Consider the following 25774-nt stretch of genomic DNA (forward strand, 5'->3'; position numbering starts at 1 on the left):
AATAACTTTGTCTAAATTAAATTATAGGTTTAATGTTTCCGAATAAATTTTTCATTAGAAGTATATATATGTGTAAAGTTTATTCATATACATATTTATAACGAAAGATTTATTTGGAAAGATCAAACCTATCATTTTATTTAGGCAAATTTCTTCAATAGATATACAGGGTACGAATAGTTATGCGACTGATTGTAAATTTCGCGACCACTTCTGCTATTCTGCAGTGCATTACCATAACTCGTGTATCCATTCGATCGCTATCCTCTTATTTGATCTGAAAAAATGCTCGAACATGCCCCCATCTAAATGTACGCTTGGTTAATCGCAGTGTCGGATCGTCATCGGAAGCATCGCGCATTCAGACGACGAACAATTTATATTCCAATTCAGAGGGAGCTGAAAAATTTCGGAACGAGTTATATTCACAATCACGACGCCCAAAGTCATACATCTTGAACTGGTAGGGGAGGATCCGGAGTTTCCTCCTCGCGCGAGACTTATAGGAGCGCCATGAAGATGGGCAGCTTGCCAAAGGGCTGTAACGTTGATGCGAAACCGAAAGAGAACTATGTATCATCGGTGACTCGATTGTAATACGTAAGTGGCGCTCTTCGACCGAACGATCCCCGACGGGGAATTCCCGTGTATCGATCGAACGTAGAATTCAGAGGTCAACGTTAAAAATGGCCTCGAGATTCGAAACGTTTCGTCGTGTACCAACAAGGGAAGAAAGCATCGTAAATATGAACTACCACTTTAACAGCTTTGGAAGGGTAAAATTTTATTCGAAAGTTGACAAAACCGTTCATTAAAATGGATACGTGTACAAATGAATTTTGATTCACTCGACAGTCACGTTATTTAATTTTACAATATACATTTTATTTTTCTAATGGATGAAAAGTGTGATGTATTTTAATCGTTTTCATCCAGATTAATGTGCTGCCCATCTGTAGATTAAAACTGATGTATATTTCTGCTGTAGCATTGGGTAATTAAATTTTGAATATTTATTCACAACTTTAATAGTTACTTTCGCGTTATAATATTTTAATTAACTCAGAAGCTGAATGCGCACGTACGCGATGACGAGGATTCTATTTATTCGGTAAATTCGCAGAGAGAGTTACGTCTGTTTGATAGAGTTTTGAGAGAGTTTAACGAGTGTAGAGGATATGCGTTGTAAACTAATAATAAATAGTAGAAATAGTATCTCCCGCTTACTGCAAATTTTAATATATTTAATGTAGGTGTCTGATAACTTTTGGTAGTGCCTCAAAAATTGCGGTAAAGCCTTGCGTTAACATTTCAACCCTTTTTAACATTCGACTAAGATTTAAGTATCACAAAAATCTATGTCTCTACCTTTGGAAGGAGCTCTGTGTTCTTCGACATTAGCCCTGCTGCAGAACAGACGTCATGAAAATTATGTTAGCCCAACCACGCCCAGGAACACGAACGATCGTTAAAAAAGACAATAAAAAAACTCACGTTTCTGTTATCGATCGCCGTAAATAGAACTCGAGCAAACATAGAAGCGAAACACATCGAAGAGTTTCTGTAGTTAGGATGGTACAAATTGCACGGTTTAAATCTAGGCGAAGGAACGCCTAACGTGCTGTTCAACTTGTTTTTACTGTTGCGTCTGTCCATTAACCGCTGTTTCTACTTGTATTGATATTTGTAAATGTTAAAGACAGTATAGGATCACATATTTTCTATTGACCTTGCCATCTAATACTTAAAATCAATTAAACCAGATAGTATCGTACCACGGCCAACGTTTAAAGGCAGTGGACCAAGTAGAACTGGCGAGTAATGGTCAGACACAATAGCCAAGTTTCACACGTACCTCAAGAATGTTCAACATCGATTTCCTCGACAACGAAGCCTCGTAGGGAAAAACATTATTAGACATTTCTTATTCAGTTTTATCCAGAGGATAACGCTATTATATCTCCCTCCTCGAAACATGTTCTACTAGCTAAAATATATCAGACTTTCCTTTAAAATTCCTCGTAATAATTAATCCAACGCGGAAGGAGTTGAGCAGCCCTTTATAATTTCTAGTTTTCTATATTTTCTCGAGAAAACTCGTCTCTACTGTGACGGGGGTCATTGGGTGAGTCAGGTGCACGCAATATTGCTACGCAAATCGGGGTCGAAAAGAAAAAGATCGACGAGCAGAATCCTAGAAGCGAAATAAGAGAAGTCGGAAGGTAGGGCGGGGTCGAGATAAAATAAAAGATGAACGGATGTGCAAATTCGAAGGCGATCGGCCGGCGTCAGGTGCTCCATGGAAATATACAATTCTCATGAACGAGGGCGGTAAGCTACGGCAGCGGTTGCAGCCACGACGGCCCAGAGAAGAGATACCGAGCTGCGTCGTTGCAGCTGCGGCTGCTCGAACTGTCGAGTGGATCAACCGTTCTGCCCTAGTGTCATAACGAGCAGAGAGAGAGATGCGAACGGAGAGAAAGATAGAACGAGAGAGAAAACGGGAAACAGGGTCACGATCACCTCGGAAATTAAACGCAACGACCGCTGCGAAGCCAGAAGATACGAATCGTTACTTGCTCGATTTCATCTCTGTTGAGGTCATCTACGTTCTGGTTTATCGCAGAAGTTCTCTTAGACTTCACGTTATTTACAATTACATTTTTTTTATCATGGTAAAACAGTGATTATACGAACGGCGTATACCAATTTAACCCTTTCAGATTAATGTACTAATGTAATTTAATTTTTGAGTTAATTTGGGCTAAAATTAGTATAGGAAAAATAGAAAAAAATCCTAATTCTAATAAAAAAAACCCTACCACGACCAGTCAAATGACCGTTCTTATATACAATATACATATAAATTATATACAATTGTTTCATGCATTATTCGATTTAGTATCACGTGAAATATTTTTGCATACAATTAAAAAAGTGTCTTTAAAACTAGTCATTTGTCTGATTACGATAAAAATAGGTACAAATGGGATAGGTTTAGTGTTAAACATTTAGCCCTTTGCACTCGAAGTCATTTCGTTACAGAGTGTTTAGTTACCACTAGAAAAAGTACCCAAATATTTACCAGTCGAAAAAGAGTTTTTAAGCCCTCCTGTATTCTGAATAGTATCGCTAACCTCCTAAGCAAACGGGCGGTTGAAATTTTCCCACTCGAAACTGGAAATTAGTCCACAGCCGAAAGGGCTTGAATGCTCGAAGTCGCAGATCCTATCAGTAGCAGGTAGCGCGGTTTTAATAGCAGATTGTCCGGGTTCCGCGCGACGAAGCAGGTTTAAAGCGGAACGCAGCGTACAGAGGGTGGCAAAGTTCGTCAGCGGGTCGGCGAAAGGTTGGGAACGCTCTTTCGAGGTGGTAACTTTTAGCCACGCTCGTTGGCCAGCTGCTGTTGTGTCCCCCGTGTCGCCTGTAAAAGCGTTAGACGCTGAGACAAACACGCGAACCCGACTTCAACTCGTGAATCGCGCGCGTTTTGTAACGATAATGCGAAAACTTGGCCGCGAAGAGAATAATTCCCGCGCGAAACCCGTAGTGGGATCCTGTAGTACGTGTTACCCTCGCCTTTGGCTCCCTCTCTCGCCCTCTGCCTCGCTTTGGCCGTAGTTTGCATTTGTTGCTGAATTTATGAGTCTCTGTCGGTGGTTTACGACTCTCCGCCAAGATGGAGGATTGGATATTTCGTTTCGTCGATCGACCGTTGTTACACGAGGATTACGAGTCGTATCGTCCCACCTTGTATCTCCACCCACCCACGGTATCCTTTGTCCTAGCAGTCAGGCGAATGGTCGTACGATGCTCGTTTAATTACTTTCATCTTGCGCCCCACCGCTCTTCCTAATTTCCTTTTCAGTCGTCGGGTCGCCCACCAATGCGAGCACTGGCGCGTTATAACTCCGTGGGTCTCGAGAGGGGATAGAATTTTGCGAACAGCATGCAGAGAAAACTAATGAAAAAGATTTTGACCTTTGAGAGATTCTGACAGGTATTACGGTGATGGCTAATTGCAGTTCACGAGTCGCGAGCAAGTCTAGACTCTAACTATTGGAAATGCGTTAAAATGGAATAATAAAATACTAATTTTATTAATTAAAAGTTTTGATTTTATTTTTAAAATGTCATTAATAATGATTTAGAAAGAAAGAATTTCTAACTGTATACACTGCAGTATTGACACATCTGTTTAGGCTCTAGGAAACTATAGGAAGGGTCCTCAATGGCACTTGAGAGGGCAGGCCATATCCTAAAGTTTCTCTTTTCTTATTCTGCAATGACAGTTATATACATTATACATATATTCTCAGTATATTTATATTTGTAGTAAAATAAAAGGTTGAATTCTAGCAAATGTTCTAACACTAACCGATTTCTTTTTAAAAACAATGGTTAAAGAGAGATTGATCCTATTTTAAAAAATCCGCTAAATACATTTTTCTTTATTCTACGGTAAGGTGAAGTTTGAGGAACATTAACCTGCAAGATAATATGCGCCACTGGGCAAGAGCTTTGCCCCGTCGATACTCGTTCCGCCCCGTAAATTCCGTTGTGCGATGAGGGCGGAGTTTCGTTGTTTCAGAAATCGAGCGTTTTTATGGCCCATTTTCGTCGTGCTTCAGCTCGCAATCCGTTTCGCACGAGCAACGATTGTGATTGTCAGGTGAAAGGAATTCAGGGATTCGTGACTACGAACACTGCAATTAATATACTTTTTCGCGATTTCCTTGTAATTGTAACTTCGGTAATTAATGGGCAATTCAATTTCATGACACGATGAGATCTTAATATGCAAATGCCCTAAAATGTCTGACCCAACACAATTCATTCTACTTTGAATGTCTGACCAGGCGCGATCTCGTACAGTATTATTCTACTTAATGTGTTGTGTACGCCCAAACACGTGAAATACGAAATGAAAGTTTTAGGGCTTGTTCAGAGACTGCGGAATCTGCGCGGATATGCAGGAAAGGGGAAAAGTTCTACCTCGGTGCTAAGATGGAAATCGAAGAAGCAATAAGGTTTGTGGTTGCTCTATCAAAAAAGTAAGAAACACAGAAAAAGGCAGTATGGGTGCATCCAATATTAACTCTCATGTGATATAATGTCAATAGAACCGCGCGGAAATCGTGTCTGAAGTAGGGCTTAGCTATTACATCTACCAACTAGCAATGAAAAATTCGCTCGGTTCGATTTTCATATTTTACGCAAAAAAATCAATTCAACCGTAAAGTGTACCATTTCGCGTGGCGTCACGTTGCATTTATATTCCATCAGTTTCCATTTCACGTCCCGTTTTCCTCTGGATCCGATTTTTAACGTAATACAAATTTCACTGGCGCCGTATACTCGTGAAAATGTTATTACACGGCGAGTCCATTCTCGCAAACTAATGCCTCGGGACGCCAAACAAACTTGACGACGCATCATTGTTACCTAATTCGCATCCAGCAGTCTGTTAAGTCCTCTGTAGTAAACCCGATGCTCTGGAAAATCGCGTTACACTTACAAGACCGTTATACCGTGATGGAGGATCAAGGCGTAATAATAAATGCGCCCGACACCTGTAAACCGTAACGATCAGGGTAAATTAACGAGAGAACGCCGCGGTACGCTGGTCCTAGCTAACACGCAGCAACTATGATGCAGAGAATCTGTCTAGTATTCAAACTGTGAGTCACGAAAGGAGAAATATAAGAGTGGAAAAGTTGCATCATTTTCCTGAATGGAAATTCAAATTTCTTAGTGTACGATTCAATCAATTATGTGATGATTTTGGGGTAGTAAAAAATCTTCTTGCGTCTTAACTAAGCCATCGTATGGATAGAAAGAAAAATTCCCAGAATATTTCACATTTCTCGATTAATTAGTTTTTCAATTAGTGACGTAGCACTGTGATAGAATTAATCGACTATAGTCGTGATATTAATTTTTAAAGTTTTTTTATTTTCAATACCGGAAAGCAGTTAAAATTTCAATCAAAGTCGAAGAACTCGTTATTGGCCCACTGTCGAATTTTTATTTTCGGAATAAACTTCGGAATTTTTCATTTCGAAATTCGTCATTTTACAACTAGGCTATTTGTAGATAGATGCATTGCAAAGGAATAATATAATTTACAAATATTTTTATTCATCAGAAAAACGAATCGAGTGATGTCAGTCATTTATTCATTTATTCATTTATTTATTCTTCCATTTTTTCCATGGTTATCCAGTTAAATATGCATAACTTTTAACAGTCAAATGGTCGACTGTATCTCAATTAATGCCCTTCTTAACAAAATATCATTGTTCTAACACATTTTATAGCTTTAACACAGACTCGGTCTGTAGCAGACTCTATTTAGTCATGCTACGTAGCACTTGTTGTAAAAACTGTAGAAAATGGTGTGAGGGCAAAGACACAGAGGAGCTTCTTAAGGCGGCTCGTAACGTCTCCCCATTAACGTTTACCTCGAAACGATGGTAGAATCCTGAGAAAGGAGACGAAGACCATCGACGTAGAGCGACCCTCGCAGAAGTTGTCGCGGACGAGACCTCGAATGGCGTGCTAAAGCTCTTCTAGCCACACGGTTATTTGTATGGTAAAGTTACTGCGTCGTAGGACGCTTCAATGCGCCTGAATTACATTACTGATCGTCGAGTTACCAATGGTAATAAGGACTGCTTTGCTTTTTGTCTGTCTACGTTCTGCGGTTAAATGTGTCTTCCGCTCCAGGGGCTCGACAAAAATCTATTGCTTTCTCTTTGCATTCTCTGAGAGCATGGGCGTCAACGTCTTCCATAAACTGCTGAACTGAAATTTGAAATCTTGCGGGAACTATCGATTTCCTTCTCTTTCCATTACAACAATGGGCTTAGAAAATATATGATTCTAGACAAATTTGCTATGACTTTTGATGGATAATACATTGCACACACGACTAAAAAAGAAAACGAATGAAGAAGAAAAACTTTACTTCATTGGTAAATAGATGATTAAAAGATGAATGGATAAATAACGGTTAACACACTACTCCATTATTCGAGAAAATTCTCCTTTTTTTCAATCTTTAATGCGTTCGATGAGAATTTCATCGTATCGATTTCATCACCGAGCTCTTTCTCATTACAGAGCACTCGTAATTAGGTTACCTCAATGTTATCACAGAGCAATCCCAGTTCGTCGATTCTGCTCTCGTAATGGCTTCCCTGTGCATTCATCTTTCCTGTTTAATTCGTCCAGAGGAAGTCACGTTACGCCGTCCCTTACAGCGTAAGTTCCGAATACTCCGGTGCATTTATACTCTGCTATTTTCATAAGGAAATTCAGATTCATTGAATAATTGCGAGTATTCGAGAAAATTAAGTTTACGTTCACTTGTACACGTTGGTAAAACTTACGCTGTGATTCGAATGCGAATAACACGGAGCAAATAATTAATTATTTTAAAATAACGAATTTCCATTAGGAACATCTGTGAAGCAATATCACAAATAATTTGACACTAATGGAACACGCTGGAGGATGAATATTTAATGTGAAACGTTTTATGCAAAATGTTTACCTAATTTCAACATATATTACACATGGAATTTATCTTGCTTAGTTAATTGAATAGCTTGCTAAATAATTTAACGGCTTCGTTTACGGGAAAAAAGGAGAACTCTTGAAGTCAAGAAATTTCCTTGAACTACGATGGGATGCGTTTCGGGGATTAGTCCTACTTTGTTTCCCGTTACGACGAAAACTTGGTCGAAACAAAAATTGGACTACTTTCGAGGCTCCCTGGAAATTGGAGGCAAAAGAATTAAAACTGCGGAGAGGAAACCTACGCGAAACATGGAAGCAACAAAATTGTTTTCTTCTTCTTCTCCTATTTATAAAACTTCGAAGCCCGCGAGTAAATTCATTTCAGCGAATAAATTGGTATTGAAATTTCCACAATTACGAAACGATATCGCAAACCTATCGCGGAACACCTTGTTCTTGCCGCGTGAAATAATTTATTTCGCGAGAGTATACCCGTTAAACGTATCTTAATTACCTATCTCGCGAATGTATCTGAATTCCTAAAATTTGAACGACCACGTTAGCATGAGCTGCCTCTGTATTAAGTAAATGAATAAGTAACTTTCACGAGCGGTAACAAGAAACGAATTTTATCAATTCTTTTGTGCTAGTAATTAGCACACCTTTGTGCGGCCGTTTAATTACGAGTGGGTTTCGGAACGACAGTTTCTTGTTTAAAGAAAAATTCCGAATAATTAAGAAGAGTAAGGTTTGTTTATCTGATAGATAAAAAATTTGCTCAACTCTGATCGAACCGTCCTGTTGCCTCAGTGCTCCGTTTCACATGCAATTAACTTTCCATCTCGTCGCCTGCGCGTCGACGCTTTTGTCGCGTTCGGAAACGCGTTTCGAACGAACGGAAGGACACACCGCCGTCGCAATATTGTGCGCAGGCCGCAAATTTTTCATTTCGCCCGATTCTATCACGCGTCAACTAGAACGAGAAATATTCCCGCGACTTTGCGTTATTGCACAAGCAGAATCCAATAGAGGTCGTACATCGCCGCTCGTAAGCGCAGCTTGACAGGCCTGCTCCCGTTCTACGGATGCTAAACGCGCTTTTTCAAGAAGCGTCCCCTCTTCGTGTCCCCGCCAGGAATTTTATTCCAACTAATAAATCACTCGACGACTAGTAGAAATAAAAAATAAAACCATTCTACCAGGGATAAGGAAGACGTAAGACTACTTTGAATTCCCCCTTTTTTCTGACTAGTGACGCATTTTATCAAGGGGTAAAGACAAGTTGGAGATTAGGAGAAAGTGGATTTTTTTTTTAAATAACTTAATGAATGTACGTAGAAAGAAATCGGCTCAATAAAAACACTTTCGCAACTGCCTGCGAATGTATTTTAGCATATTATGGCTAACAGGATAATGCCATAATGCTTGTGTTTCCAGCGCTATAACAAACGTACGCCGCCCCTCGTACGTGTGAAGGGTTGATGGCGCAATTTCAATAAAGCTTAAGAGGGAGAACGGTTTAAATCCCCAGGAAAAGTACTAACGATCGGGAACGATTTCGTCGGAATCGCATTTCCGAGCTGAATCGATGCGATTCTTGACAGTTCCACTTACTTCCGGTTGCGACCGTAGAGACGTGGTAAATGTGATCCACCAGGTGTAACGTCGAACGTAAAATTCACCTAGCGCGTGTCGCTTTTCAAGATAAGGGACCTTAGAAATCGAATCGCTTACCAGGAATATATCTCGCAACTAATAGCCGCTGGAAATGTTCTTACCTTCTTCGACGATTATGTTCCTTCTATTTTCTCTCGAGATATAGGAGATAGTTACCAAAGTCGTACCATTTAACCCATTCACTGCCAACTAAGAGGTGTCTCGTAGTTCAAGCTGATTGCAAATACTCAAAGGCAAGGTTTCGTGCCTCTTGAGTCACGAGTTATTGAAAAAGTAGATCGTAAATTTTCTTTTTAAAACAACAGATTTAATATCACTTCTTATTATCAAAATAATAACCTAAGTTACACATCTGTGTTAAATCTTGGCGCCTAAGGCAAAACGCTTTAAATTTGCCTGGCAGTGAATGGGTTAATCCTTCTCGGACCCAATTCATTTTAGAGCCATTGATATGGAACGCCGAATGACAAAAATAATAATACTTCAATCCCATGAAATCGTTCAGTAATCCCATGAAATAGAGCACAACATACAGAAAACGTACATATACAAAACTAATCTCAAAATGATGTATAAGTTTATACGAACCTTCTTTATTATGTTTCGATTCTTGTTAAAAAGCCCAATCCTGGATATTATTTCCAGACATCAAAACCTGAGACGGTTACCCGACAGTAATAAAGAATAACGATTGGTTTAGACCTCTTCGTATATTTCCCACATTTTCGAGGAAAATATAAAGATTGGTTGGTGCGTTCCAATCGTAAAATCCCAAGCGGAAGGAGAGGAACCATTTATTATTGTGACACTCGCGATAAGAGACCTGCTCCTCGTCCAGGCAATCATTTCAAAAAATATCAAACCGTAATCGACTTTAATACGTGAACTGTAGTCCATTTTTGAACGAAATAAGTGTATCGTGGTGATCGATGTATGAAAATGTCTATAAAATACTTAAAAATGAGAATATAAAATACTTTTCTAGAACTTCGAGTGATTTGGACCATTATCAATCAATACTGTTTCCGCAGAGTGTATTTTTACATCATGTGAAGAAGGGTTGAAAAATACAGAGCAGGATTTTACATAATGTAATTCCAAATGGGAGGATTTGTCAAAAAACCCAATTCTTTCAGGGGGTAGGTTATAATCATCATTTATGACTCCCTGCGTTATAAATTACGATCCCAAACGTTGAATTATGTGTCACTTCCGAAGTCCGGAAACGCTTCGCTTCCACAGGAATTCTTTTCCCAGGACGTCCGCGCAGGCACAGGCGAGTTCAAACTTGAATCAATGGGCTCGATTAAAGAAGGAAATGTAAGAACTTTTTACGCGCCACGGCAATAACTCTTGGAAATAATGGAGTCTGAAACCGGACGAGATATCGCATACGTTTCCGCTCTTTGAACCTAATGGCATTGTTCCACCATGTTTTGTTCCAATATTATCGCTGAATACCTCGCCCCCGAGGGAGAGTTGCCAAAAGCTTAAGGTATTTCGTTCTGTTCTTCCTATTTAGGATTGGCTTTTACGCAAATTAATAGTGGAAATAGACACTAAATTTGAATCGATTCAACAAGAACAAATTAATTCTTTAAATATATTAGCGACTAGCTGCGTCCCGCATATAATATTAATATATTATACCTAATAAGTTCCCTTAAAATTCGCCTTATAATTTTCAATTCATTTTTAACATAAAAAACGTTATTATGGTTTAAACATAAAAGCTGGATATATCGCGTAGCTAACTTAAGGATAGTGTAGCTTTCTATATATGTGGGATTCTATTTTTAGCGAGGATGAGGGGAGGTGAATAAAGTCAGTATTGAACAGAACGAACAAATATTTAATTAAAACAAGGGATAAAAATAACGGTGCTTCCCGGTTGCTCGCGATCGACTGACTGTCGTCTTCCGATTGTTCTTTGACGACCTGTCCGCGCCTCTTATGTTTTATAATCTAAAACATTAGGACATTTCCACATTCTTACATGCTGCAGTCTTTCCATTCACGTCGCATGCCCTACTGAATGAACATGTATTACTGAAAAATTGTTTAAATCAGTTCAGTAGTTTCGGAGATTATCCCCTACATACAAACAAATAAACTTTACCCCTTTATAATATTAGTATAGGTATAGATCTCTTTAGATGTGAGAACGACAATTTAATTTATTAAACAACGTTTACCATTAAAAATCAATTTCTCTGCAATGTTCATTATTCGTACAATTAATTTTCATTGTTGTACCAATTATTTCTGTCGTCAATTATTTGATTTGGAAAGATTTAGCAACGAACACGATTTCACCACTGGATGTTGATTGCATTCGGTAATAGGAATGAAAATGAAGAGATACTATTTAAGTGATCGATACGGTTTGGGCAACTTTATCTTAACTCCACACTATTCGTCTAAGTCTAAAAGCTAGCGCTGACTTGGATCGACGAAGAAAATCCAGGGAATAGGAAGTGGAAGTAATCCTTTTCCGGTATACGCGTTCCCTCGGAGATGCATTACTTATAGTACATTTAACTCGAGGAATAGCTGCGCCTCCATCCTCATTGGACTTTCATGTCGGATAATCGGTGCCCCAGAGAGACCCGTTCTTCCGGGGCGAACTTTGTGTTCGATTTCATTATGCTACCGCGTTGTTACTTCGATAATGCATATTTATGCACCGCAAGGGAACTCATGCATGCGATTATCGTTTCATTTGATTTGAAAAATAAAGAAAGAACATGATATAATACACTCGAGGCATAATTACAAATCAAAGGTAAGCCAATCCACACCAAATCGATCATTTTTTACGATCTACATAGGAGGAATTTTAGTGAAATTGAAATGAAATGTAGTTCACGTGAAAATAGGAGGGTTTTAAGTAATCATTTTGTTGGATTTGAGTTTTCTTTAAAATACTGCGGTAAGAATAATAAACAGTGTATGTAGAATACTGTTGTGTAATAGTCGTCCAGGAATAACCAATACAACAGATTATGAAGTCCTTATGGCTTCGTCATCATCCATATTGTTCATACATGAATCGAAATCCGATGCCATTAAAATTATCAACGATTGCGGACTTCAAGTGCGTGATTCCGTTACTAGCGTTGCCTTCGAAACGTATTCCAACGGCTTTAAAAATCATTACACTTTGCTTCTCCAATTTGCGAACATCGGTTTTCAACAATCCCACTCTGTTATCAATTGGTGCCCTCCAAGAAATATCCAATTGCGATACAAAATCGGAAATACGATAGTATCCGATATCTGTAGAGTGCTGGAGAGGTCGTCGAAGGAACCTTCCACGTTGGAAAGTCCTTACTATTGGAAGTGTTTCTTGTTACTCATCAATAGACTGCGGAAGTTTATGCACAATAAATATTTAACATGCATACGACATTTATGCACGAAAAATATGCAGAATATGTAAAGTATATATGTAGATATATACATATAGAATGTAGTATAATAAGCATGTATTATTATGTTACAGAATATTCACTATATACAGGGTGTCCCAAAACTGTTGGAGGTCCTTTGAAGGGGTGGTTCGGGGGATGATTTGAAACAACCCCAGAATATTGGGATTCTTCTTATTTTCCTTCGTTGGGCCTAGAATCTCAAACGACACCCTCCGTATCGATTTCAAGAACCACATGGTGCTTACTGCATCAATGGGACCGAACCGAGTTTTCTCCTTGAAAATTATCAAACTTTGAAGCGTTATAGCTTGAAATCTAATAAAAATCGGGTAAATATATTAAAGCTTAATGAATTCGCCTTGAAAAGTACTATCGCATGGAATAAAAAATATATATATAGTTCCATTTGAAAAACGAAACTTGACCATCATATCTCGTTAAATAACAAAGTTAACAAAAATTCCTTCTCGCTGAAACATGAGCCCCATTTTACCATGCAATTTCCATATTTGAAATTTTGCATTCGGCCGATAGTTTTGGAGTTAGAGCTCCGTATCACTTAGGCGGGGATACCTTGTATGTCTCTCAGATACCCACACCTCCGATACCAGCCCATTCATATTTCTTTTGCCCGTAGTTTTGTCCGAGTAGCCCCGACCACCGGTGTAATATGATTCTCACCGATTGATACGCTTCTGTCGAGTGTTTTCTTTTTCTCGGACCTCTTTTTCCTTTCACTATCTGTCGTTTTCTTTGCGAAATACGTAATTTGTTGCGAATTACGTCGTGTTTGGTCTCATTTGAATCAAAAAAATGTCAGGAATATGATGATAACAGTTTTACAACAAAAACGGTAATAATAAAAAAAAGTTTGATCGTTGCATTAGCATTGTGTCATCGAGATATCCGATCTCGGATCATGTTACTGTCCACTTATCGTAGAGAAACTTGTGCATTTAAGGAGACTGTTGAATTATATATGTATATCCGCTTCTATCATCGTTATCATGACGAGTCATCAAATATCAATTTAAGTTTGAATTATGTTAGAATAATGTAAAAATGGAATATGTCACTGTTTGAATACAAAATATTATGAACCTTGCAAAGTTCCACAAAAAATTAACGTGTTAAAATTAGATTATGTTCCTTGTTTGAGTCTTTCTCGCCTAGGTGTTTATAATTCCTTGCAACTTCTGCATAGAGTACCTACGTATTGATATCTATGCACGCACACTCGGGTATTCAATACAGCAATTGCACACAGCTGCGCCTTAATGAGCAATTTGCTTCTTAATCGTTACTATCATCGGTTTAGTCGATAATCCATGGCTCCCGGACTATTGTTACTGCAGCGTGGACCATTAAACGTATATCAAGCGGAACGACGCGAACGATTAATATAAATTCCAAACAGATGGGAAATTAAGGTCCTATATGTATAGATTTTCGACTGTAATTATCATAATATAAGGTCGAATTGAGGCGCGTTAACGGTATGATTGGTGGATATTTCGAAATGTCACACTGTACATGAAAACATTTTGAATTTACGAAATTGTATTTTGCATTTGAAATTTCAGTCTTTTAATAGCATGTACTTTTTCCTCCACTTTGTAGGTCCAATAGTTTTATTACTTTCTGGAAACCGTTCCTAAATAAAACGTGTATTTTATCTGAATACATGAACATCGTTCATACGAATGTATAAACTCATATTCTTGTTATTAATGACATCAAAGCGTAAATACTTTAATTCCCCTGCGAGTGATTCTAAAAACTGTCGAATCGATCAAAGCGCGAACAAAAACAAGATGAATTTTCATAATCCAGGCGGAAAGAGCTCTTCCACCAAGATATTAACACACATATTTCGTTTCAGTGGACGGTTTAAAGATAAACAGGATTGAAAATGATTAAAATTCATAATATTTTCTGGCACACGGTATCAACAGACTCGCGAATTCCGGTGCAGTCGAACACTGTGATTTCACAGCTTCAATCATTGATACGGCCCCACAGAATGGCTCTTAAAACAACAATATCGTTATTTTCGAAAAAAATCTAGATTGACCCGACCTCGCGGTCACTGTTTTCCAAAGATAAATCTTCCTTTGTTTTATTAAGAGGCGAACGTTATTCGAGATTTTATCTTCGCGAGCTCGTTGAAATTTTTTTTGCCGTTCCCTTGGTTGTCGCTTTTCTGCGAGATCGTTTTTACTTCATTCATTTCCGACTCCGGGGGATAGAATAAGTTATGGAACGACGAGAGCTTTATTATGCTGGTCAATATCTGTTAATGATTGATCGCGAAGGACTCGGAGTAAAAAGCTTTGTCTTAAAATCGCTGCTGAAAAGCGACACGTGAGAAAAGTAGCTGAAATCGCACTCGAAGAGAAATGTAAACCACGTGAAGCATGTTTGCAAAACTTATATTAAAATAAAGGTGACTTTGATGCAAGTTTGGAAGATTGAATTTGTCTCGCAAACATATAAAAAAACTTGAAAAATGCGAAAAATACAAAAGAATATGGTAAAAAAAGAATCACAAAGAAATATGGACTGATTTTCACTGAAATTAACTGTTTCGGATTTGGAATATTTGAATAGATTATAAAAGTACATTTAAAAATCTTTTCTGGATTGAAGTAATCAGTGATAGAAAAAAGCTTTCTACCTTGAATTAATTTCACATTCCACATTTTCATGATCGCACATATAAATATAATTAGAAAAAAACAGAATTGAGCTACTCTGACGTCCATTGTAGCAGTTTTGCGCTCGGTCTTTAGCAATGTATATACGTGCTTCGTTAATGTCTGGAGCAACGTCAGCAGTATTCAGACCAATAATTATACCCGTCAGGTCCATAATCTGCAGTAGATTGCAGAAGCCTTCATTAAAAGTGCGGGCAGCAATATATGCGGCGTTATGGACGGTTTTTGCCCCATCGAATAAAAACTTAGAAGCTGTCTTTCAAACGACTCTCGATATTATTTTGGCGATATCCTAGGCACTGTCCGAGGAGATCATCCTTACTTCATATACGAGATGAATAGCTTTGGTTCTTGTTCCCTCTTTAAGTGTGCAAACATGTTCGAATATTGCCAGTTATAGTATAACCTCCAGCTTTCATCCTTCTCGTTTATACGACGCCATTTGTGGTCGTACTTAACCAGTCAGCTGTGTTTGACGAGTATACTCGTTGTACATAAAAAGTAGTGACCATTGTCTATTTAAATTGCAATTTTAGTGAAAACTGAAACATATTCTCAAATTTCAAGATGTTTGGAATATTTTGCCAAATATATTTTCCGTGCGCCAGTACCTCGACATGATAACCATACCTGACCCCACTCGAAGATGGTGGGTTTGTAAAACGACAAACGGGCGCCTAATATCTGATCATTAGTATCAGTACCACTGTTAGGGGTTCTTTTTCTGACGAACCCTCTATTAGCCGATCAGGAAAAAGAATGGAAAGACAAGCCCTCTCCATTGTTATATTCATCAAGGCAAGTATACTTAGAGTCCTCGATCTAACTTTAGTTTCAAGCAGTTGTAAGGAGTTTTGCTTTTGGGTCCTTTTCTTTTGATGAAGTCTATTGTCATCAACAACACCAGGAGACGGACCCTCTAATATTTTAACAGCGACATTTACTCTGTGATTGACGAGTGCGCGCTCTCAAAAGAGGGCGCTACAGCTAACTGATTAATTATAAATAAGAAAGTCACGAGAGGGTCTATTAACCAACGGGGGCATTACCATTCTTCCTTCCATTGTTCCACACGTTTCAGCATCAAAAATGTTCGCAACAGGCTACCAGTTCTCGAAGCGCTTATTTAATAACCCCGAGCTCGGTATCGGCACTCGATGAGGCAATATCGGCTTGTTGCTTCGGCGAGCGTAAACACGAAGAGACGTGAAAAAGAGTCGCGGAGGCGGAGATAGTCGTGTTTCCACGCGAAATTCATTTCGCTGAGGGCATTTCGCAACTCGTTCCTTTTTTTTCCACCCTCACTTCCTACGGTGCTCATATCTCGTTAATTCGCTACGAATGATACGCACACGGACGGGAACGCGGACACAGTCGCGCGTACCTCCGTAAAATCCGCAGTTGCCCGAGCGCCACGAAACTATCGAATGGGAGTTCGAAGAGAGAAACGAATCGTTCGTCGCCTCGCGTCGTTCGATCCCCTCGTTTTAGCGGGCTCGATGAAAATTTGGCATGCTCGAATGATCGCGCGAAGCCCTCGATACTTCGTTGCCCGCATCTCCTACGTATTTCCATGGGAGCGAATTTATGGTGCTCGGGGAAAGATTGGAGCAAGTCGAAGCATCGCCTCGATCGTAGGGGATTTTCAGGGCGATTGCTTCGATCTATCGCTAGACTGACCGGAAACGTCGTCACGGTGAATCGTCGAGGGGTATTCAACCTCTCTGACGCCCACGTCGATGGACCGATGTGACTTTTGCGGAGGAGATAGGGAACATTCTTATGTAGATACAAATTTCGAATCTGGAGAGGAGTGATGTATTGTATAAACAGGAGGTAAAAATGTAGAGTAGAATATTGCATCTGTGATAGCATTGCTATCTATGATAAATAGTGTAACATAAATACAATTTTTATGTAAATATATTTATATACAGGAACAATTGGCGGTACAAGCGAGTAGAGGGTGATTTTATATAAAAAGTTGAATCGAAAATGTAGTTCGATATTAAAGTTAAGTGTTCGATTAAACATTAATAATAATTAAGGTTTGGAATAAGTATTCATTCGAGACATTAATCGTGAGAAATTTGTCAATATTATAATATCTACCAAGCAATCTTCTAGTAGCTAACAAGCAATGATTAATAAATTGATTTATTTGCACCCATGATTCATCAAGCTAGAAAACAATTAGCCAGTTCCTTTAGTCGACTACAGCAAAGATAATCCTGTTCGAAACTAAAACGGACATTACTTCTCGCAATGCATGCACTATTCTTCCATCGATCGAGACAAAATCATTAAAATCAATAGCGATGCGGTACGAGGAGCGTTGAAGAGCTGGGTTATTCGTTTAATTTCACACAGGACATGATAAAAATAATCTCTCGAATGACGCGGAGGAACCTGTGGCCAGCCATCGGTCGCGTTTCAGATGGAATCCGAATCCTGACATTTGCATCCGGCGCTTTACGTCTTGTTTTGCATAAAACAGGCGGCAGTATCAGGCTCTCCTCAGTCCGGATAATGGATTCTCCGGCTCTCCACCTTTCTTCCAGCGAATTTAACGCGAGCCTCCATTGTCCCCCCGATGGCGGCGGCTCGTAAAATGCTAATTTGCGGCCGGGGCGCTGCTGGAATGGATCAGATCGGTTAGCACGAGTGGATAAAAATCGTTGGAATACCAATCGAGGAAATCCTTGAAAACGAGCCCGCACGACGATCGATCCTCCTGGCTTCTGTACAAATCACGTTCCCGTGTGGTACACAGGTGCTCTTGTAAAATGCGATCTCTCGTTCATGCATGCGCTATACAGTCGCGTCGATAAGTATGTCGGCCTGGGACACCTTTTCAAGAATTTTCTATGTATCCGCTGTATTTTTCTCATGAAAAATACGTATGCATTTATACATAAAATATGTATTATTATTATGAGATATATTAAATCATGAGTAGAAAGGAAAATTCGAAGGATGAAATGATAACATGTATCATTCGAGCACAGAATATTTTTTACCCGAAGTAATTATTTACAATAATTCATACACAAAATAAAAGTAAATGTAAAAATATTCAATAACGAATAAAGTATTTTAACGACACGTTAACTAACTTACCAGCGCGACTGTACACACGGACACTGCATGTTCCCGGCGCACTCATTGTCTGCCTCGTGTGCTGCACACTCGTGCCAACGACGAGCGTGTCTGCACGATATTCTAAACAACACTCCGGATTGACATTAGATATCAGTGAGGCTAGTCACGCAGGTAAACGTGCCCGCGGTACCGCGACTTGCCGGAAAGTAAATTTTAATTGAGGCACGAACCTCTCGTTCCGCCTTGAAGTTCGTCGCGTTTCGGTTACAAGGGATTCCCCTAGTTGCTTATTCTCCCCGCGGCCTTATTCGGTCACGATATTTCTCGGTTGGCATTAAACGAGGGGACAAGTTTGATGGTACGGAAGCGTTCGGATTTGTTTCGTGGTTTCCACGAACGAGAAGGGAGGATTTTCTTGGGAAAGATTCGTGTAATACTTTCTTAGGGCAAGAATGTAGAAGCTTTTTTCTTATGTTCTAGTGTGTTGATTTCCGAATGTATTCTTTTAAGCAGAGACCGAATGCCGTTATATGTAGAGGTTTCGGTATCATAACGATATCTCTTTTGATGTTATTGTGACATATCCTTTGTAATACCGATTCAAACTCTGCTTTTAAGAACAAGCTTGTCCCACTTTACACTAGTTAATATGTGCTCACCAGACTTATGGTTATTAAAGGATGAAGTCTGAAACTTTGCGTGCTACAATGCTCGGTTAAAAACTAACATTCCACACGGAATAGGGATAGTGGCAGTTTCGAGGCGAGACAATTACTGGATGGTTTTACGGATGTGCGTCGTGGTTGAGGGGGTGGCATCGGAAGCCATTATTTCAGGATTAAAAGAAGCTTTCACGGGTCTATCTAATTATCGAGTTGCTATCTGACTGTATTCCTCAGGGAATAACGAGAAAAGAAGGCAAAGACGAAGGGATATACTATCCCCGCGCACGGTATTACAACGAACCTATTTCTTGTCTCTCCTGGGTCTCGGTTGGCCAATAAAAGAGTTTATCGAGGCATCATTTAGAAGATAAAATTGAAAATCCCCCCTACTCGTCTCCTCTGTCGTCAAAACGTTTCGCCAATATCGTCTGTTTACCTGTCCTCTACTTTGTGAGAGATATGTCAAGCGCAGAGGAACAGCCTGGAAGCTGAAGAGCTGGTGCAACATATTTTATGGCAATCAAAAGTTCTTCGGCAAAATCTTCCCCCTTCTGGTCGTAAATGGTGTAATGGCGGGGCTTCGAAAATTTATTGCAGATTAGTTTGGTACATGCGCGAAACTATACGGTCGTGCGAGGGGTACGACGGCTAAAATCCATTACAGCGGTCACTATGTATAACGCGCGCGACTAACATGCGTCATCCATGCAACAAAACGATCCAAAGCGTTTGATGAAGTATATACGTTACATTAGGATTACTCACAAAATAATATACACCTTTTGAAAAACCTTTAACCTGCTAACTGCGGAATTTAATTTGAAAAGATCACCACAGAGTGAGGAATTAAAATCAAGCAATGTCGAGTATACACGTCGAACGCACTTAACTGGTTATTTTGCCAATAAGGATATAATCTCCTCGTCGGTAAGGAACGATCGATATCAATGGATAGAGAAAGAACGCTTTCGATTCGCAGCGTACAGAATCGAGCGATCAAATGTAGTTAAAGCTGCCTCTAAAGCTGCTACCCAGGAGTAGCAACTCACAGGACATCGTTGTATTCCATTTCTGGCAATTTCTAACCAGGAGGGACTGTCGTGGGCATAAGAAACGCGGGTCTCCGTTCGAGGACGATGCGTAATAACAGGCGTTGCTCGGGAAGTACGAGCTGCTGTTTGCAAGGCAGATTACACGCACGCAGTCGGCTCTGGCTGGCGCTCGCTACGAGGACCTCGTAAATATTCATTTAATCTGATCTAATCTATACGAACATATTCTGCGCCTCGTGTAATTGTCGGCGAAATTGCAAATCGATATCTAAACCGTCCTGCCGTTCCCCTCCTAGATATTGTACTTTGCTGGACAGCCATTGGACGAGCGTGATTCTCCACCTTCACCCTTGTGTCATGGGACGATCAAGATAAGCTAATTCTGTCAATCTTAAGTCATCTGCTTGTTTTAATAAAACTAGTATTTTACATTGATTATGAATTTTGACCTATTTCCGTTACTTATAGTGGTTTTTGAAAAATTCAAATGTAATTCTGGAACATTCTCTTCAGTTCTTCAGTGCTAGCTCAAGCTTTATAACTTCGCTTATTTTTCAGTAATTTTTCCATCAAGTTCTCAAAGTCCGGAAATGATGATAAGAAACTAATTCCTGTAATACTTCAGCGTCCTACTTGAAGGAATTTTGGAGGTATTAAATAGTTTGAAGAATCGGATATAATGGTTTCGTAACTTCAACATTTAATACCTTGAAAACTATTCTCGCAGAAATTAGTTTCTCGACGTCACTTGAAAATACTGTAAATTACTCGATTCCAAATTTTAGCGTGGAGCACGAGGTGCACGCATAAAATCCAGATCTACAATTAAGCAGAGCTAATAAAATCACACAAAAATTTGAATTTCGATTGTCTGCAAAACTATTTCATGCAATTTAAATTCTTCCAATTTTGCAAGCAAAAATTCGACGTCGCAATAAAAGCTCACATCACCAAACATCTAAATAAATTGATGAACCGGTAAAAAAGACCGGCTGTTTTATTTCAACAACGCCGTCATGAATGTGTACAAAATGTAAGCCGAAACAAAGGGCTATAGAAAAATATTTTTGTCAACATAGAGTGGAATGCACGTGCACGCGTACCTAGCGTAACTGATGCACCGCGCATTTTCCAACTTGATGCTCTCGAAAACAACGCATCGCGTGCACAAACTTTATTCGACGCGATTTGTTTATTTTTTTTTTGCGCAAAAATATTTTCATTTCATTTCTACCGGTTACAACTACCTACTCCTCACTTCCACTGCATAATATCCCTTCAAACGTTCCTATCGTTAACGTGCCACGCTTGTAAAAAACTCTCCTCTAATTCATTCGCTTATTTTCCGCGTGCCATGGGTTCCTGCTTTTTTCTGGGATAAAAGCACATTATTTACGGTTTGGCTTGGTCCAACTAGAAGGACCGTAAATATAAAAATAAACACACGGTTGCGCACAGTAAACCCGGACGTTCGATGTCATTCAATATCCACGTCGTCGATGATAAAATGGAAGCAAATCATGCGTGGAGGGGATCGGGAAAAAATGGAGAAATACAGGACGGAACGTCGCGACGATTAATTTCGGCGCTGTTACTTCGAACAAACCAGAAGCATCTATCGGCGAGAGGGAGGGGCGCAAAATCAGTTTCACGTTCGTGTTCCTTGATCGTGAAAAATAATGCCCGCGGCGTAATTCCAACATCACGGTTTAAACCAGTGATGCTCAACCTTTTTCTTTATCTAGCCAAAAATGAAATAAAATAATTTCATATTTAAACTGCCAGCAAGTATTTAAAAAACAAAATGAAATACAGGTATTTGCAATCCACTAATTCTTGGAATTTTTATCGAATATACATTTATTCAATATGGCGTAAACGTACGTCATAGAAGCTAATATTTTTTATAAAATATATAACTGTGAATTATAATTTCTAAGAAAATAACATTCATGAACAACGTTACAATCACTAGGTTTCTAAAATCTCCTCGGTGAAAGAAAATATTTATAACTCTACCAGATGAAACATTTTGCAGGATTTTACAACTATATTATGATTATTTTTTATATTACATGAATACTCTGCAAAAATAATTTAAAAGCGGTATCTGAATATAAATTACAAATTACATTGCCATCGCGTGGATATTTAAATTTGTTTTCAACTTTATTTTCCAAACAGGACAAACTAGCCTGAACTTTGTGCACCACTGATTCGAACAGAGCGACGGTATTAATATTTCTGCGAAACTACGTCCACGGCGATCATCACGGGACCAAACAAATTATTTAGCTGTAATAAATATCGCGTTCGACGATTCATGTGTGACGTTTCGTGGAGTGAACTGGTCCATTGGCAAATATCGAGCATGGACAACCAAGTTTCATGCTGTTACAACGAGAAATAAAATCTTCTGGATTGGATAACAAGTTTTGTAGAACTTTTTTAAATCCCCACCCTCGTGCCCCATGCGCCATTTTCAATACACCACAGCTTCGAGCAATTTGAATTGTTTTCACTATACCAGCTATATATGCTCCTTCCATGGATTTCGAAGGATAGCAGCCTCCCAAAAATCAACTATCTAGTATCTGTTAAGGCAATATTTTGGAAATTTCAACTCCTCTATCATTTTTTATGCTGAATTTGTTAGCGCAGAATTTGGTTTGTAGAAACAATGTTTTTCATGCATTTTAAACGAAAATTTACAGTGAAAATAACTACGCCGATAAATGTATACTCTTGTTTGTGTTACGTAAAAGAGAGTTATACAGAAAAAAAGGAACGTACTCTGTTCATTTTGTGCGATTTAATAGAATTGATCTATTATAGGGCTGTTTGTTAAAACTCTACTTACAGTACCAGCCAGTAACATTGCTTTTAGTTTACCTGCAACAGAAAAGAAGAAAACGTAAATTAATAAATCATGAAGCTTATCGTATTCAGTTCGATAGGAAATAAGCCACGCCATTACCCTTTGTACATCCCTCGATAAAATATGAATTTCTCACTAAAAGTATGTGCTTCGAGTAATTATCAGAAGATCCAAACATTCTCAGCTTCACATTTGCTGAATTTGAGATACATTGGACATAATCTTTTTCATCTTCGCCCCAATCTTCTCTATTTGAAATTTCTGGTTGCGCCGGTAACCTCTGCATGCGGGAACCTTGCACAAAGCTCGGAAGCGTGCACCTACCGCGTGAATATTAACGGAATAAGAGTCAGTTTTCGTTCTTCCTTGTTGTCTCTTTTCTTCCGTCACGGCTGACGGAAAATACGGAGAATTAAAGAGGCGTTGGTCGTACCTGCGGCTAGAATCCAGCGTAGCGAATTTCCCTTCTGGCATTTCGCATGCGTCTGCAACCGACTTTGATGTGGTTTGGATATTATTAGTCGTTTCGTATGGATGTTTATTAACCCTTCGCGATGTTAATCACGTCGCGGGCAGTTACTCCTCTGGGTTCGCTGAATTGAAACAATCAACTGCGCAATTACGGGAATGTTCGAAGCCGATTTTTCAGCGCTGATGTCATACAGCGCAGTGCTTCTCTCAATCCTTTCTGACTTGTGGCATCTTTCCACAGTGATTTCTATTATAAGTGTAAAGTTTATTTGACCGATTTCGAAAAGGAGTAGGTTACTCAATTCGACATGTATATTATTTTTCCACGTACATATTTATAATAAAACATTTCTCTGAAAACATCAATCTTATTATTTAATTTAGACAAACTCATTTAATAGACGTAGAAAGTACGAATACTTATGAGACTGACTGTAGATCGTGCCTCTTTTATACCTTGCACTATGAATCTTCGTGGTCCCCCACGAAGTACAGCCATAGCTTATAAAGTGGCCATTATGGCTCACTATTGAGAATCCCTGGACCAATTTGCGTTAGTTCGACGGTTTCAAAGTTTTCCAGCACGAATTTCGAACAAACGTTGGAATATCATGCCGCGGCAGCTAAATTAACCACGAGGCGTAAATTAATTACGGGACAGGTAACGGTGCGCCAGCTCGCGACACTTTGTCGATTAGTCGTCCCGTGAAATAGAAGGGAACGATCGATGATATGAATTGAGAGAGTTCGATGGCAAACGGGAACGTCATCGATATTCTTCGCACGAAAGCAATACGTTCCTCCGCTGATACTTACTTACTGACTCGTGCAGTAATGGCTGATGCAACCGAAGATGAATTCCTATTGAAACAGTATTTATTTCGCTGTGCATGTTCGTCGCGCATGTCGCGATAAACCGTAACGTTTTCCCGCGCGAGAGGTATAACAACGTCGATGAGGAAACACATCGCCGCGCCTGTGACCGATCAATCGTCCATATTGAGTCCGTAACTAGAAACGAGTGTCTTTGTAAGTCACCTTGGAACGAATTGCAACGAGAATACGCCTTTAGTTGCGTGTAATCCTCGATGACTGGTTGCGAAACGGAGAATGATTAATAAAAGTGAGCTTGGATAACCAAGGTTTGTGGCAACAAGAGTTCAAGTAGAACTCATTCGAGAACTACACATTGGAAAAAGTATAACTCGTCGAGTTGATCTATAAACGCGTGAATGTTACTGTCTTTTCAAATGAATAGCTGTGGAAGTTATAAGGAGCGCGACACTAGCGCCGCCTGTGCGATCTGCGCCATTCTCGTGGCAATCGTCCAGTATTCGTACAGTATTGTAAAATGTTTCAACACAATGCAGCGCTTAACGTGTCGATTCAAATTCATACCATCTCGAGGCTCCTCCCGTTGTCGAAGCAAGAGTGCCTTTGGCGTCGCTCGTAGGCGGATAAGTGAATCCTTCGGTGGCAAAACGTGCATTCATTCCGATGCATCGAGGTCGCGGGTACGTGACTGCAGGCGATGAACATTCCACCTTGTTACAAAGACGGAGGAACGAAATTGGCTCGTATCCACGGGAGCGTGGTAGGTCGAAGTCCCTGACTCCGCTCGCGGGTGATGAGGCGCGGGTGTCGTGACTGTAGCTCTGTTTCCGCGGTGTAAACTCCCAGAATTTCCCGTGGATCCAGCATAGGTTCCTGTGTGTTGGACGAGACAACCTTTCTCGGGGGAATGAATGCGACGGCGCGTCGTGGGGCTTTCGAATATCGCGTAGCAGCCGAAACCAAAGCAACGCCCGCGAACTGTGCAGCGTCAGGACGTTGGGCCAGGCTCGTATAATAATAATAATGCCGACAAGAAACCGACCGTGATATATTTCGGATGCAACCCGTTCATCTCTCTCGTTCCGTGTAATATCGTACACCGTCACTCTTGCACGGGAACACTTGTACTTTTATTACAGAGAGGATATATTCGACGTCGAGACGGCGGGGGCGTCGGTTCCTGGGAGACACGGAGTACTCGAAGTAATTGGAGCAAAGTAAAAAGGGGAATTACGCTTGGGATGTCGGAAAGAGAAAGTTTCTAGGCTTGTTCTTGCTCTGGAATTGATTAAATATCTATAATGTACACAACATTCAGTATTCGCTTAAATATTAATAACAGTTACGGTTCAGAATAAGTATTTGAGGATTAAAGATATCAATTGTGAGAAATTTGTCTATAATTTTCTATCTACTGGTT

At 39.6% G+C, this 25774-nt stretch overlaps 1 protein-coding gene across 6 annotated transcripts in view; it reads right to left on the minus strand.

Moving 5' to 3' along the window:
• The window catches only part of LOC128895994 (leucine-rich repeat-containing protein 24-like), a 311248-nt gene that overhangs the window by 251272 nt on the left and 34202 nt on the right, over positions 1-25774 (minus strand). The window contains exons 2-7 of one of the 6 annotated variants that reach the window (XR_008461902.1): positions 23977-25632; positions 23483-23873; positions 23149-23369; positions 22965-23063; positions 21618-21912; positions 19881-21543 (exon numbers count right to left, since the gene is read on the minus strand). The exons of 2 other annotated variants lie outside the window; for them this stretch is intronic. The gene's annotated coding sequence lies outside the window, so the exon portion shown is untranslated. Of the gene's footprint in view, positions 1-19880; positions 21913-21938; positions 22766-22964; positions 23370-23482; positions 23874-23976; positions 25633-25774 lie in introns of those variants that run through there. 3 more of the 6 variants (XR_008461900.1, XR_008461901.1, XM_054159088.1) reach the window with 3 other exon arrangements.

The sequence above is a fragment of the Hylaeus anthracinus genome, unplaced genomic scaffold (assembly GCF_026225885.1).
Source record: "Hylaeus anthracinus isolate JK02 unplaced genomic scaffold, UHH_iyHylAnth1.0_haploid 0, whole genome shotgun sequence".
NCBI lineage: Eukaryota > Metazoa > Arthropoda > Insecta > Hymenoptera > Colletidae > Hylaeus > Hylaeus anthracinus.